Raw genomic sequence first — 14304 nt, 5'->3', positions numbered from 1 at the left:
ATTTGCTTTCCAGAATGGTTGAATGAGTTCATAGTTCAAGCAATAGCACATTAGTTTCCTGAACTGTCCCACATCCCCTCCAACATTTAGCATTTTCCATTTCTATACATTAGACAATCTGATAGATATAAGGTGGTACTTCAGAATTGTTTTATTTGCATTTATCTAATCAATAATTAAAGCACCTTTTCATATAACTATTCATAGATTTATTTGTCTGAAAATTCGTATTCATATACTTTAACCATTTCTCAGTTAGGAAATGATTCATTCTTATAAATTGGTTCAATTCCCATATATTTGAAAAAATGACATATTTGATAAATTTAAACCTTAAAATGTTTTACCCAGTTTTCTGTTTTCCTTCTAAATTTGTCTGCATTGGTTTTATTTGTGTAAAAACTTTTTTTTAAATTTTCTTTAATTAATTTAGAATATTTTCCCATGGTTACATGATTCATATTCTCTCTCCACCTTCCAGAAGCTAATGAGCAATTCCATTGAGTTTTCAAAACCTATTTCCATATTATTAATATTTGCAATAGAGTATTCACTTAAAATCAACATCCCCAGTCATATTCCTATTGAACCATTGATCAATCATATGTTTTTCTTCTGCATTTCTGCTCCCACAGTTCTTTCTCTGGATGTGGAGAGCTTTCTTTCTCATAAGTCCCTCTGGATTGTCCTAAATCATTGCCTTGCTGCTAGTAGAGAAGTCCGTTACATTCAATTGTGCCACAACATATCCATCTCTATGTACAATGTTCTCCTGGTTCTGCTCCTTTTACTCTGCATCAGTTCCTGGAGGTCGTTCCAGTCTCCATGGAATCCCTCCAGTTCATTATTCCTTTGAGCACAAGAGTATTCCATCACCAACATATACCACAATGTGTTCAGCCATTCCCCAATCAAGGGACACCCCCTCATTTTCCAGTTTTTTGCCACCACAAACAGCATGGCTATAAATATTTCTGTACAACTCTTTTTCCCTATTATCTCTTTGGGGTACCAACCCAGCAGTGATATGGCTAGATCAAAGGGCAGGCAATCTTTTAAAGCCCTTTGGGCAGAGTTTGCAAAATCTTTTAAGTTTAGTGTAATCAAAATTATGTCTTTTGTATCCCATGATATTCTCTATCTTGTTTGGTCATAATTTTTTCCCTTATCCATAGATCTAAAAGGCAAAATTTTCCTCATGCACCTAGTTTGCTTATGGTATCATCATTTATGTTTAAATCATGCAATCATATTGCCCTTATCTTGGCATAAGGTATGAGATACCAATCTATACCTAGTTTCTGACAAACTGCTTTCCATTTTTTTCCAGCAGTTTTGGACAAGTAGTGAGTTCTTGTCTCAACAGCTTGGATCAACACTTGATTACTAGTCCTTTAATGCTGTGTATTATGTATTCCATCTATTCCACTGATCCACCACTCTATTTCTTAGCCAGCAACAGAATGTTTTAATGATTAATATTTTGTAATACAGTTTGAGACCTAGCACTGCTGAGTGCCATTCCTCCACATTTTTCTCATTGTTTCCCTTGATATTGACCTTCTGTTCTTCCAATAGAATTTTGTTTTTATTTTTCTACCTCTATAAAATAATGAGATTTTTTTTAAAGTAAATATATGACACAGAATAGGTAAATCAATTTAGGCAGGATTGTCATTCTTATTGTATTAGCCCAATTTACACAAGTAATTTATATTTTCCAATTGCTTAGATCTGCCTTTGTGTGAAAAATTATGTTCATATTATATATATATATATATAGTTCCTGGGTATGTCTTGGCATGTTGACTCCCAGGTAATTTATATTGTTTAAAATTATGTGTAGTGAACTTTCTCTTACTGGTGGACTTAGTTGATAATATATAGAAATGCTGATGATTTAAGAAGTTTCATTTATATCCTGCAACTTAGCTGAAGCTGTTATTTCCAGTACCTTTTAGCTGATTAACTAGGATTCCCAAAGTATATCATCATTTCAACTGAAAGAGTGCCAGTTATTTTCTCATAATCTATTCTAATTTCTTCTATTTCTTTTCCTTCTATTTCTAGTAAAAGAATGAATTATATTAATGATGATGGGCATCCTGGATTTGTCACTGGTCTTTTGGGGAAGGCTTCCAGCTTCTCCCTATTAGACAATGCTTTCTGATTGTTTTAGATAAATACTAATCATTTCAAGGAAAAGATCCATTTATTCCTATGCTTTCTAGTGTTTTGCTTTGTTTTTTTTAAATCCTCACCTTCTGTCTTGGAATCAATACTGTGTATTAGTTCCAAGGCAGAAGAGCGGTAAGGGCTAGGTAATGGGGGACAAGTGACTTGCCCAGGGTCACAGAGCTGGGAAGTGTCTGAGCCCACATTTGAACCCAGGACCTCCTGACTCTAGGCCTGGCTCTCATTCCACTGAGCTACCCAGCTAACCCCGCTAGTGTTTTTAATGGAAATGGGAGTTGTATTTTATCAAAAGCATTTACTGCAACTATTGAGATAATTACATGCATTTTATTGGTTTTGTCATTGATTTATCAATTATGCTGTTGGCCTTCCCAATATTGAACTAGCCCCATATTCTTGGTATAAATTCTACATTGTTATAATGTATAATTATCTTAAATATAATGTTATCTCCTGGATAATGTCTTACACTTTTTGCATCAATATTCATTAGGGAAATTGATCTATATTTTCCTTCTCTTCTTTTGCTCTTCTTTGTCTGGGTATCAACACCATATTTGTGTCATAAAATGAATTAGGTAGGACTCCTTTGCTCACTTTTACAAATATTTTACTTAGTTTGGTCATTATTAAGTGTTTGGTAGAATTAATTTCTGGGGATTTTTTCTCAAGGAGATGATTTATGTCTTCTTCAGTTTCATTTTCTAAGATAATTATATTTAAGTATTCTATTTTCTCATGTTGATCTGAACAATTTATATTTTTGTAAGTATTACTCAATTTCACTTAGATTACCAAATTTATTGACATATAACTGGAAAAATAGTATTTAATACTTGCTTTAATTTCCTCTTCATTAGTGAATTCAAGCTTTTCATTTCTTATACTGGTAATTTGGTTTTCTTCTTTATTTTTATAATTAAATTAACCAATACTTTATCAATTTTATTGTTTTTTTCTTCAGAAGTATCTAATCTTATTTTTTATTTTCAATTGTATTATTAATCTTTCCTCTCCCCCCCCACCCCAAGTTTTCCAATTTTTGTTTAATCATGGATTTTTGTCTTTTTCAAAGTTTTTAATTGCAGGCCCAATTTCTTGATCTATTCTTTACTTGATGTAAGCATTTAGATATAAATTTTTTATTTAGGTACTGTTTTAGATATATCCCATCATTTTTGGTATGTTATCTCATTGTTGTCATTCCCTTTAATTATTGTTTCTCTGATTTGTTCTTTGATCCATTCTTTAAGATTAAATTATTTAGTTTCCAATTAATTTTAAATCTATATTTTCATGGCACTTTACTGAATGTAATTTTTATTACATTACAATCTGGGAGGGATTAATTAATGTTTTTCCTTTTCTGCATTTGGTTGTGAGGTTTTTATGTCCTCATATGTGGTGAGTTTTTGTGATAGTACCATATATAGCTGAGCAAAAAGTTATATTCTTTTCTACTCCCATTAAATTTTCTCCAGAGGGCTATCATATCATATCTATCTTTTTTTAAATTCTATTCTTTTCTTTAACTCCCTTCTTGCCATTTTTTTTGTTAGATTTGTCTAGTTACGAGAGGGAAAAGTTGAATTTCTCCCAGGAGTGTAGTTGATTGTCTTTTTCCTCCTTAATTCACTTATCATTTCCTTTAAGAATATGGATGATATTCCATACACTTAGTATTTAAAATGTCATTTCCTCTGCTACCTCTGCCTCTAAAGTGAGCCCTTCTGTGGGGGAATTTCCAAATGTGAATCTCCAACTCTGACTTCTTCATCCACACACCAGCCCCTCATCTCCAAATGCCAATGAGACTTCTTTACTAGGACAAGCCATAGGTAGGTCACTCCACAACCCAATAATTAGCTTCTCTGTCTTCCAAACTTGTTCCTCAGTAGCTTTCTGATCCCCTCCTTCCACTTCCACCCATCAAATTTAGAATTAAACCTTTACAGGCTTACCTACCAGGCTTTTTTGGCTTGAAAGAAGAGACACAGTGAACAACAACCTCCAGTTAGTCAAAGAACAAACGTTCCTTCCAAACTCAGGAAAGTTCCAAGAGTTAGTGTTTAGAACTACAATCCCTACCCCAATATAAGTACCCACAGCTCTCCATGCCCTCAAGCCGGCCCTGCTCTCTATCTGCTCAACAACCTGCACCTGGCTCTGTACTTCATTAATGTGTTTTTCTTCAAAATAGAATCAGTCTTTTCTTTTCTGATCCATTGATATAATCATTTTTTCACTATTTTTGTTATTGATGGGATGTTATAATTTAGAGTTTTTCTTATATTAACTCTGTAATCCTGGTAAAAATCCAGTATGATTATAGTGTTTCAACTTTGGGATTTTCTGCTTGAGTGTCTTTGCAATTATTTTATTTATAAGCAATGCATCAGTATTCATGAAGGAAATTAGTCTATCGCTTTCTATTGTTTTGACTCTCCTTGATTTAGGTATTAAGCCTCTATTTAGCAGCATTCTTCCTATTATTTTTTTTTCACTTTATATAGATTTGGAATGAATTATTCATTAAGTGTTTGAGAGAATCCTCTAGTAAATCAGTTTATTCTTGAGATTTTCTTTTTTATAATTAAAACTACTTTAAAAATCAAAGTTTTAAAACGTAGACCACAAATACAAGAAGGAAAACATCCAAGATAAACCACAATTCTCCTTCCATAGTGAAGAACCCAGAAGTCTGACATGGGTCTGTTTTCTTTTTATAAGAAAAGGAAGTTCTTTTAGAAAAGAAAATTATTCAGCCTTTCCCCTGATTGAGGAGGTAACTCGGGACCAAGAGATTGTAGAGTTTCTTCCAAGTACTTGAAGGTAGCAGCATGTGGGAGGGCTGATGGGATCTCTTCTGCTGTCTGCTGTCACTTGGGTGGGCAGGTCCACGCCAGGAACGGGGGCTCCCCAAGGAAGGTGCAGGTAACCATTGGCAGATGGGGAGGGGGGTGAAAGCTGCAGGCTTGATATAAGCTTCCCAGAGGAGCCCCAGCTCTGCCTGACAAGCAGGTCATTGAGTCGTTCCAAGCACAGACCCACCTGGGGTCACTTAATTGAGATGGAAACAAAATGAGCTATTTCTTTCCATGATTTCCGGCTGCAGTGTGGCAGCTTTTCCATCCGAGTCTGAGGAGGGCTCCCTTCCATCACCTCGTGCCAGTGTCTCAGCAAGGACGCCAGGCCAGGCCTCTGCAGGACCCATTTGCCTGGGGCCCTGGGTGGGAAGGGGGACCTCCCGGGGAGGAGTACACAAATGGGTTCATGAGCTCTCGTCTCACCTGTCGATCACGTACTGCCTTTATCTGGCAACCGCTTTGGGTCTGGAGTGTAATCGGATCCTCCCAGATGACCTGGAAGGTCCCTCCAGCTGGACACCTTTGAGCTCTGCCTCCACATGGCTGGGGAGGGAGGAGGGAAGACAAAGTCTGGCTCCAGGAGGGCAGAGGCGGATGCCCGCCCTCGAGGGGGTGTCCCCGGCCCAGGCTCCGCACAGAAGCTCCCACAGATGGAAGAGGAAGAGGGGAAACCTCACTTAGGAATGCCGAGTTCTAAAGAAGGATGGAGACGGAAGGCACTGCTGGGGCCCCTAGAGAAGGGGCCGAGGGAAGAGAAGCAGCGAGATCCCCACCACCCTGGGGTGACACAGACAAGGTGCTCGCTTGCTTCATTCAGAGTCCCCCGTCTGCTGTTTTGAAGCTGAGGATCCTGAGCAAACCCAAAGTAAAGGAGAAGAGGGGAGAGGAGAAAGACGCTGGCCACTTCCAGCAGGCAGGGGAAATCTGGAAACCCTGGAGTGTTCAGGGTCGGGGGAGCCTCTGGAAGGCTCCAGGATGGGCTCCATGCCACCAGCCCTGTCCCCAGTAAAGTGCTGGAGAGTTGACCGGGGGTCCTCCTGGGGAAACCCTGCTCACCAGACACCAAGGGGCCCAGGCGCTGGCCTTGGGACACCAGGATCATTGCCGAGGGGGACAGGAAAAGGGAGCCCCCCTCCCCCGGCACCAGCACGGCTGAGAGAAGAGACTGGGCTCCGGGTTGGTCCATCATGTTTCACAGACAGTGGGAGGAGGCAGCACTCCCTCAGGCTTCCTGCATCCCCAGACTCTTGACACCCATCCTGGACTGCTTGGAGGCTGTCCAGCTGAAACCTGGGCCCAAGTGCTCTTCTTTTGGGTCCAGGAAACACAGCCCCAGGCTCAGCACTCCTTGGCCCCTGGGGAGCAGCTGTCAGGAGAGGGCAGAGTGGGGAAGCCTTTAGGCAGCAGAGGCTCCTGGGTAGTCACAGCCACAGCCACATTGCAGGTCCCACTAGCAGCATCCTTGGGATGATGGGGGAGATTGGGGAAGAGATGCAGGAGGTATAGCAGCTGGACTGGACAATACAAGACACCAGGCTCAGCTCCACCAGGGTTGACCAGCTCCTACAAAGATGGCTGCTTTCTTGTAGTTTATTTGCTTTGAAAGTTCACTTGTGGATTTTCATTTTTGCTCCTCAGGTTTTAAATAGTCTATTTCATTTCCTGTTAAGCTGGACAATTGATGTTTTTAGATATTTATCCATTTCATCTGAATTATGTTTTACTAGCAGAAACGACTTCTAAAAATTTATTTTATTTATCATTGTTAACAAAGAGCACAGGCCACAAGCCCAGTGATTACACCTCTACTTGGATAACGTCTACTTGGAAGAACCAAAAACTTATTAGAGACAACCAGAACTAGCTCTAAAACAGCAGCAACAAAAACAAAAAAGGACACTTAGGACAGTGCCTCCTCAGGCCTAGTGAGAATTCAACTTCAGCAAAAAGTTAAAAGTCAAGAAATAGTGTGGGGAAATGACCAAACAACAACGGCAAAACATAACCTGATCTTAAAAATCTCACATGGTGACAAGGAATATGAGGCAGAAACACAGATGTCAACTATGCTAAAATAGTGATAAGCAAATCTCAACAACAACAAAAAGTGAATTGAACAATAGCCCAATAAGAATTCCTGGTAGAGATTTAAAAGGATTTTAAAAATCAAATATGACAGGTAAAGGAAAAGTGGGAAAAGAAATGAGTAATGCACAAAAAAATGAAATAAAAGTCAACAGTGTGGTAAAAGAGGCACTAAATATACTGAAAATAAAAACACTTTAAAATTAGAATTGGCCAGATAGGGAAAGTAGCGCGCACATGCACACACACACACACACACACACACACACACACACACACACACAGGCACGCACGCACAAACACACACAAACAAACACACACACACACAAATTCAATGAGGAGAAAAATATTCTTAAAAAATAGAATTAGCTTCATGGAAAACAAAGTACAAAAATACACTGAAGAAAATATTTCCTCCCAAATTAGAATTGGGCAATGGAAAGCTAATGACTCTCTGAGATATCAAGAAAATATAAACCAAAATCACAGGAATGAACAAAATAGAAAACGCACAATATATCATTAGAAAAACAACTGACCTGGAAAATTGATTCTTGTAACATAACTTAAGAATTATTAAAATCATGATTTTTTTAAGTTTAGATATCATATTTCTAGAAATTATCAAGGAAAATTACCTTGATATCCTAAAGCCAAAGATAAAATAGAAATTGACAGAATCTACCAATTACCTCCCAAAAGAGATACCAAAATGAAAACTCCCAGGAATATCATGGCCAAATTCCAGTGCTCACAGATCAAGGAAGAAATATTGCAAGCAAAAACATAACAATATAAATATCATGGATTCTCAGGCAGACTCATCAAAAATTTAGTAAGTTCCACATAAAAGGAGTGGAGATCTTGAAAAGTAATATTCTGGGAGGCAAAGTATCTAAGATTTACCAAAAAAAAAAAAAGAATTAAACTGCAGAAGAAGAAATAGAATGCTTTAATATCCCTATCTTAGAACAAGAAATTGAACAATACATCAATGTGATCCCTAGGGAAAGAATCCCCAGGAACACATGAATTCAAGAGTGAATTCTAATTATCATTTAAAGAACAATTAATTCCAATACTACATAAACTCTTTTGAAAATAAGGCAAAGAAGAATTTCTGGTTTTTTTCTTTATGACCCAAATATAGAGCTGATACTTAAACTAAGAAAAGCCGAAATAACAAAAAGAAAACCATAGATCAATTCCTTAATGGGTGTTGATGAAAAAAAAATTAGATAATATAACAGAAAGGAGATTAGAGTAATATGTCAGAAAAACATACACTATGACCAGGAGGAATTTATACCAGGAATGTAGAGCTTGTTCAACAATAAGAAAAGTAGGTGGCAGCCAGATGTCACCTGCTGCTAGAGAAAGAACTGAGGGGAAGTTGAATCCAGACCAAAACAAACTCTTTCACGTTTGCTCTTAATTTTTTCTTTGTTTGAGTTTCCTTCTACAAAATAATATGGGGGAATGTTTTACATGATTATACACATAAAATCTGTATGAGACTGCTTACCATCTTGACCATGGTATGGAGGTAGGGGTGTGAAGGGAGGGAAAGAGAGAATTTGAAGCTCAATATTCTTTTTAAAATGTTGGAGGGGGGCAGCTAGGTGACTCAGTGAATTAAGAGCCAGGCTCAGAGGTAAGAGATATCTGGGTTCAAATCTGGTCTCAGATACTTTCTAGCTGTGTGGCCCTGGACAAGTCACCATTGCCTAGCCCTTACCACTCTTCTGCCTTGGAGCCAATATTCTAAGGAAAGGGTTTGAAAACACAAAATAAAAATGTTGGAAACTTTTCCATGTAATTGAGGGAAAAGTAAGATAACATTTTTTAAAAGTCAGAAAATTAAAATTAAAATTTTAAAAATTAAAAAAAATAAGAGAACATGTTGTTAAAATGAAGTACATGACACTTTTGAAAAGAAATGGGAAGTCATTCTATTTTAGTTTTCTCTTTCTATTAAAAGATACTAGTAAGAATAGTTTTGGCTAGAGGATAACACATACTTAACATATCCATTCTCATAGTTCCTATGTAGTATGAGTTTTTGGATGTCTAGTGTAAAATTGAGATTTGAACTCTGGACTTCAATCCCCACAAGCCCTTGCTCCACTTCCCCAAAATGCTTTGTAATCCCACGGAATTCTGAGGTGGGGGAGATCGAGAAGGTATTTAAGCTGATTACAAAGGCTTTTGAGCTCTTTTTTTGGACTTCTGTTTTGGAGCAGACGTGGCTCTTTCCATAATGTAGGTGAGGTCTTGTCTAGGCCTCTGGCCTAGGCACGTTTTCCTTATCCTGTATTTTCTTTAATCCTTAATCCTTAATAAACCTCTAAAAAATATAATACTCTTTGCAGAGAGAAACTAATTTCTACCTGCCATAGTCTCCCCTAAATGTAATTGTTACACTAGTAAGGTCGGTTTTGTGGCCAGAGGTCTTTCCACATCATTTATACGTATAAGGTTTTTCCCCAGTGTGGGTTCTCTGATGTTGAGTTAGCTCCTTTCCCCAGTCATTCATAAGGTTTGTCCCCAGTGGGAATGGATGTTCCGTAAATTCTGATCTAAAAAAAGACTCTCCGTGTAGATTACACTGATGCGATGCCCGGGTGGCCAGTATGGGGTTTGCAAAGAGTCCTTTTCTGGGAATGTGACTTGCCACACAGTTAACATTGATGAGGTTTCTCTCCCTGGTGGCTCTCTGAGGTTTTATTCGCTGATCTTTCTGGGGAAAAGCCTTCCCACTGCATTCATGACCCAAATCAGGACCAACCAGATTAGCTCTCAGGTTAGCCTTGGACCATTCTCCTCGGATACTAAGGACATGAAAAAGAGATGTGAATTCCGGCACGCTCCCTCCACCTTTATCCGGGAGATAACGGACTTCTATCCTCGCCGCTGCCTTGGCTTCCTGTGGAAGCTTCCTTCACACACTCACAGAGTGCGTGTCCAAGTCTTTTCTCCTTTGTCTCGGTCTCTCTAACCTGACTTGACTTCTCCCCGCACTGCCTTTCTAGAGAACTGAGGGAAGTGGTTTTAATCCCACGGGATCCGCTCCAAAGCTTATTCCTGTGTTGGAAGAACAGTTGCGAAAAGAGAAATAGGCAGTGAAACGCGCCTTCTGGAGAGACAGACGGACGGACATGGGGAAAGAGCCGGAAAGCCAGACAGCCAGATGGAGAGCTATCGCGGCCCCTTCTTCCCAAAGCCCCCGGAAGGATGGGGAGGCTCGCCTGGGGCAGATGGTTGAGCCCGATTCTATACATATTAGGGACTCGGGGTCTCAGAGCAAGCCGGAAAGGTGTGTGGGAAGGGAGCAGGAGAACTAGTGAGGGCCATCGTGTAGAGGAAAAAGCCTTTGAAAGGTTCAGGAAAGGTGATCCGCAGCCCCTGGCCGCCCCCAGAGGACTCGGAAGAGAAACCCCGCATCCCCCCAGATACAAATCCTGGGCTGCGAGCACAGACTGAAGCGCAGACGTGGAGGACGTCTCTAACAGGTTTGGGGACGTGTAGGGGTGTGACTAGAGCTCTGCTGGAGTTTGTTTCTCCTGCCTTTTGACTGGGGATTGGATGAGGAGGTGGAAGGACGGAAATGGCATCTCTAAAATAACGGAGAATCTAAAATAGCCGGATGCGGCTGTGCAGCTGTTCATATGGGTCCTGGATGGAATAACTCCAAAGGTGAAAGCAAGGAGTTCCAGTTTCTTATGCCTAATGTCCTAACGGTGGAAGCACCCATGGAACCCAGGTTCACGGAAGGGGGTGGGGGTGGGGAGCCTCTATAGATGTGGGGGAGGGGAAATAATCCATCGGTTGGGAAGTCCGCCTGGAGGAAATGGTCCAAAATGAAGCAAAATCTTTCGTTAAGTCTAGTAATTCTTTCAGTAAAAAGGGGATGGGAAAGGCAAATGAACTCCGACCAAAGGACAAAGCCTTTACCATCCCCATTCACGTCATTTCATAAGAACCCAAAGATGGTGCAGAGGAGTGAATCCCGATAGCAAAATTGACCCCGTAGGTATGCGGTAACGTCGCCAGGAACACAAGCCGGACCTGCGAGTCCAGGCTCAGCCCAAAGGAAATGCTCTGAGCTGGCCTCATTGACTTGTAAAGGGGGGGGGGGGGGGGATTCTGGCGGCTCCCTTTTAGAGCTGGGTAGACGCGAAAGAAGAGCGGCAAACCGCTTTACAGAGAGTAAGCTTTGTATCTTTGGTGGTGAGGCAGTCCATCCCGTCTGACTCGGTCTGGCCACACTTTTACGGTGTTTCATTGGTGAAAATTTCGGGGTGGCTAATCATTTCCTCTTCCACAGTATTCATTTGATGGATGAGGAAATGGAAGCAAACGCAAGTGACTTATTTAACTTTGTAAGTGTCTGAGGCAGGACTTGAACTCGAGTCCTCGTCCCTGCAGGCCCAGCACTCTCCGCTGCACCATCGGGCTCACCAACATCCTACGGAGGCTAGCTCTGAGTCGATAGTTGGAGGGGCACTGCCCTAACTACAAATAAGAGGGTAGAGACGAGCTCCGCTACAAGGTGAGGGTTCACAAGGGACTCGCTGTTTTCATTGTGGCGTTTCCTGGGATATGGGAGGGCCTGCCATGTCTACAGGAAAATGGAAACTGAGAAAGACTTCCGGAAGGGGGGCGCAGCTCCCGGAAAGCTTTCCCCCTCCCCTCCCCCCGCAGTGCGTGACGCAGGACGCAGGGTGGGAGGGAAGCTCTTTGTCTTAAGGCCGTACTATGGCGGGGCTCCTCTCGTTCCCGGGCAGCTCCTTGGTCTGGTTTTCAGGACTCCAAAGTGCCCGTTACCATTGCCCTGTGGCCCTCCGAAGGACGCTCTCCTGCGGGTGCAAAGGAGTGGCAGAAGGGGTCCGGGCCCTGGCACAGAAGGATCCGATGGCGTGACCAGCCGTCAGCACCAGCTCTTCCGGACGAAAGGTCTGCGGGATGAGACGTTCGGGAATCTTCATTGAACCAGGGAGCCCAGGCCAGCCCCGGTCCTTCCCGAAGGCCCTCTGAAGCTTTGTTTGGGGGACTGCCCCGCCCAGGAGCTTGGAAGCTCCTAGGGGGGGGGGGAGGGGGCGCTCTTCTCTCTTACTCTCTCCCCACAGCCTGGGAAGGCGCCGTCAGACATTCCGTATTTCTTGGCTGTCCGCGGCCTGCCGCCACAGCACCACTGCTCTATCTCTGCTCTACCAAAGGATTCCCCATCTCTAAAGCCTTCTCTCCAAGCGTCTGCCTGGGACCCTCTGTGGCCTTCCCCAAGGGAGCCAGCCCACGTCCGTAACAGGGAAGATGGGGGGCCTACAGCAGGCTTTGCCCCCCAGGGGAGACCCAAGAGCTGAACTGGTGAGCAGCCCCTCCCCCCCCACCTTTCGGAGGAAAGCAAACCACAGGGCCTCGAATCTCAGCAGTGCCTAAAAAACAGAGCAAGGCGTTTTCATTGGGCTTATCCCTTGGACCTCCCCGGGGGGATGGGCAGGAATAGAAGGGAGAGCCCGTGGCAGCCATCCTCCTCCGATCCCGAGGGGTGCCCTGGGCGCCCGCGAGGGATCCAGCAGGAATTCTTATTTTTATTTCCTTTTATGTAATGGCTGGACCCTAAGCCCAAGAAGCAGGCAGAGAGGCATGGCTGCCCCCGTGGGGAAGATCTTGACAGATGTTTAAGGAACAGGAGGTGGGGTGGCGTGTTGGGGGCCTTTCAGTGCGCCGGGGCAGGAAGCTCCATTCCGCAGCGAGAGGAGGGAGGAGCTGACCCTGCCCTCCAAGTGCTTCCGGTAATGGTGGAAATAACCGAGTGAGTAAAGAAAGGAAATATGCTCAGCAGCACAGGGGACTATGGAGGAGGAGGGGGCGAAGCGCAGGCACCGGGACTTGGGGAGGGTCCTGACGGCGTTCAGGGAGTGCCGCTGTGGAGCAGAAGAGGAACCAGAGCCCAGGAAAGGATGGGGGCAGGGAGTCGGGAAATGGCATCCAGTGTGAGGCAGAGCTGGGCAGGTGGAGCCCCAGGGGAAGCCAGCTAGGCCCGTGGTAGATGCCCCTGGGGCAACAATCCTTCGAGGTCCTTCTCCAGTGAGGGTGGCCTCCCTCCCTTCCCTCACACTAAGCCTAGAGACTTTTTGGCAGTCACAAACATTCCTAATCGCTCAGCGCCTCCCTAACGCCAGGAGAACCTTTCTAGCCTCCCTACACAGGTAGAACTATTGCAATTTCATTTTCTACGTTTTCCTCCATGGAAACCGGAAGAAGGAGACGCAGGTCGAGTTTGCCAATCATTCCGCAATTCTGAATCCCCGGCTCCAAGCCCGTCCGTTTCTGAATCTTGCTTTTCCACGAGTGCTTGTTCTACCTTTTTCAGGAAGCTACTGTCAGTCGTTGGGACAGGCCCGTCTCCTCATTCTGATTCTGTTCTAGTTCTCTTCCTAGGTGATCGGACACGGAAGAGACCCAGCCATCGAGGGCTCATGCAGCACTTAGGGGGAAGCCCTGGATCACTTACCTGCTGATCCACAGGTGTTGGTAATAGGGGGCCCACTGCAGCGGCCTTCACGATATCTCGGAGGACAGACGAGTATGAACTCCGAAGGGTGCCACTAGAGACTGTGGCCAGGCCACAACTCTTAACAACCTCCACAAACATTCACAAGCCGCTTGTGTTGTTGAGATGAAATGGTTTTAAAGGTTTAGTGGATAGGTTGGCTGAAGTAAAGTAAGGAAGGGTAGGATTTAAATCTAAGTCCCCAAATTTATTGCCTGCAAAATTAAGATGCAACCACAGTCTTATTCTTAGATTAGTAAAATGAGAAAAACAGTGTAATAAATTTCCAGATATTGTGGAGCTCAAAAGAAATGCCTTGAAAAGTTCTGTATAAAATTATGATGTTATTTTCCATCTTATCAACATTTAGAAATATATTCCATGGATTCCATATGGGCAGAAATTAAGGATAAGTCAATTCTCATGCCATGTACCAACATAAACTCCAAATGGAAACATCCCTTCAACACAGAGAGGGTAAAATCATTATTTTTTAGCCCTTACTTTCCATCTTGGAATCCATGCTATGTATTGGTTCCAAGGCAAAAGATCAGTAAGTGCTAGGGAATAGAGGTTAAGTGACTTGCCCAGGATCCCCAA

The 14304-nt window shown here is 42.7% G+C and overlaps 1 protein-coding gene across 3 annotated transcripts in view; it reads right to left on the bottom strand.

The window, feature by feature from the left end:
- The window catches only part of LOC100616824 (zinc finger protein 189-like), a 60312-nt gene that overhangs the window by 23791 nt on the left and 22217 nt on the right, over positions 1-14304 (bottom strand). Inside the window, exon 1 of one of the 3 annotated variants that reach the window (XM_016433087.2) lies at positions 4158-4253. The exons of 1 other annotated variant lie outside the window; for it this stretch is intronic. The gene's annotated coding sequence lies outside the window, so the exon portion shown is untranslated. Of the gene's footprint in view, positions 1-4157; positions 4254-14304 lie in introns of those variants that run through there. One more of the 3 variants, XM_007490728.3, reaches the window with a different exon arrangement.

Source organism: Monodelphis domestica, chromosome 3 (genome assembly GCF_027887165.1).
Source record: "Monodelphis domestica isolate mMonDom1 chromosome 3, mMonDom1.pri, whole genome shotgun sequence".
NCBI lineage: Eukaryota > Metazoa > Chordata > Mammalia > Didelphimorphia > Didelphidae > Monodelphis > Monodelphis domestica.
This window is presented reverse-complemented; position numbering and strand designations above follow the sequence as displayed.